This window comes from Camelus bactrianus, chromosome 2 (genome assembly GCF_048773025.1).
Source record: "Camelus bactrianus isolate YW-2024 breed Bactrian camel chromosome 2, ASM4877302v1, whole genome shotgun sequence".
NCBI lineage: Eukaryota > Metazoa > Chordata > Mammalia > Artiodactyla > Camelidae > Camelus > Camelus bactrianus.
In genome coordinates this window covers 132,530,713-132,532,835 of record NC_133540.1, presented here as the reverse complement: position 1 = coordinate 132,532,835, position 2,123 = coordinate 132,530,713, and the positions used below count along the sequence as shown (strand labels likewise).

Sequence of the window (2,123 nt, the reverse complement as noted above, 5' to 3'; positions counted from 1 at the left end):
CCCCAAAAGGCGGACTTGAGAAGGGGCGGGGCAGGGGCGGGGCAGGGGTGGGGACGTGCGCGCCCGCTCCCTGGTCTTGCCCGAGGTTTGACAGTAAAGGGGTCTGGCCGTGCGGTGAAAGGGCCGCAAACACGCGCGGGGTGACGGCTGCCAGTCCACCTGGTCAGTCCTCCCGTTTGCGTGGGCGGCTGGGAAGCACTAGGCGTAGAGGGAAAGGTTTTGAAGGTAATTGGGGAATGCTATTGACCAGGAGTGGGGGGTCGCATCGACTGCGGCGCTGACCGTTGGTCATCCGTCCCCGGGGGTGTCGGGTGCAGGTGTGAAGCAGTGTCAGGAAAAATGCGGCCCTTGGACCTGGAGCAGGTGGAAGCCCCGGAGGAGGTGGAAGTGCTGGAGCCCGAGGAGGACTTCGAGCAGTGCCTGCTCCCGGTCATCAACGAGATGCGGGAGGACATCGCGGCGCTCACGCGGGAGCACGGGTGAGCCTACATGCGGACCCCGAGCAAGTTGTGGGAGATGGACAATATGCTCATCCAGATCAAGACGCAGGTGGAGGCCTCGGAGGAGAGCGCGCTCAATCATCTTCAGAATCCGAACGACGGCGTCGAGGGCAGAGTGACCAAAAGGTGCGAGAAGGCCGAGGAGAAGGCCAAGGAGATCGCGAAGATGGCAGAGATGCTGGTGCAGCTGGTCCGGCGGATAGAGAAAAGCGAGTCGTCCTGAGGAGGGTGGGCGGTAAGGCGTCCTGGAGGTGGGACCGGCGGGAACCGGGCCGAGGTTTTAGTAACTGCCACAGGCGCGGTTAAACAGCTTCCTGTGTGATAGTAGTATTCTAGGAGTGAAGCCCTAATCTTATTGCATCAAAACTTGGGCAGTGGGAGCAAAATTGGGCTCAAGAAGAAAAGGAAGGCGTGCTAGTTTGGATGGGTGTTAATAGATACTGTTCTTAGTAGCCCCTCACAACCCTTCTGGTAATTAGAGAAAAATTAAAATAACTTCAGGTTTGTTTTGTGAAACATAAAAGTCGATTCTAAAGGGACAGACGCTGGAGAGAGACCTGCCTACCCCTGCGGAGGATGGGAGAAATCAAAGAAAACGTAGGCCATAGGGCAAATGGGGGGAGGGTGAGAACACAGGGAAAGAGATAGAAAAGAGTAAAGCTGTGGGCCATCAGTAGGAATTTCCAATTTTTCTTCGAGGGCAGATGTGTCAGAGAACCTGTCTGAAAGAAGTGGCATTCTTGTGGGTGTTTTTTGTTTTGTTTTGTTTTGTTTTTGGTTTTTTTTTTTGGCTTGGTAAATTTCTTCCAGTTGGGCTGTACGTTCCCAGCTGATGGACTCTGGTCAGGATGGGATGCCACCTCGAGGAAACTGAAACAGCTTGTCATTTTCTTGATTTCATTTTTGTATGTTTTTGACCCCTGTGTAACAGCCTCCCTTAGGGTCAGTGGTTGGTGACCTCCATAGAGGTTCAGATTGTCAAACAGATTTGTCTCCTGGAAAGTAACTTTTGTTTGAGGAATACTCTAATGAGGGATATGGGGCTTAATCAAAAGTTGTCTCGTGGTCACATTTATTTTTATTTTGCCATGTTTTTTAAGTGTTGGGCATTGCCCTGTGTTTTGCTAACATGTGACCTGTTTTTTGAAACTTTGCAACACAAGACTTAGGGTCAGAATCTCCCTGCTTTAGAGGGGCAGGAGGAGGCACTCCTCAGATGTAGCTGGTGAAGAATGTGGGAATGAGACTGCTTTGGAAAGACTGGGAAGACCTAGAGACAGATGGAGATGGAAGTTGGGTCTTTGTGGATTTTAGCTCTGTGAGACAAAGGAGGAGAGCTATGCATTTTGTCTTGTGTGTATTGGGTAACCTGACAGGTGACCCCAAATGACAGAGAAGCTTGACTAGAGAATGTTGGTGTACACTTGACTGTTTAATACCCTCGCACATTACAGGCGTTCAGAGCATCGCAACAGAGAGAGGATCTACAAAGAGCCTTGAGAGGTTGGAGAAAGGAAGGTGTCATCAGGGCTCACAGAGTCCTTCCTGGTTGGTCAGGGTTGTGGACCTGACTGGGGTTGAGGTCCAAGTCCAACATGTAATAAGTGTTCATTTGCCTTGAAA

The 2,123-nt window shown here is 51.3% G+C and overlaps 1 pseudogene; it reads left to right on the top strand.

The window, feature by feature from the left end:
* The first annotated feature begins 324 nt into the window (after positions 1-324).
* On the top strand, positions 325-754 carry LOC105072483 (MORF4 family-associated protein 1-like; annotated as a pseudogene).
* The last annotated feature ends 1,369 nt before the right edge of the window (positions 755-2,123 follow it).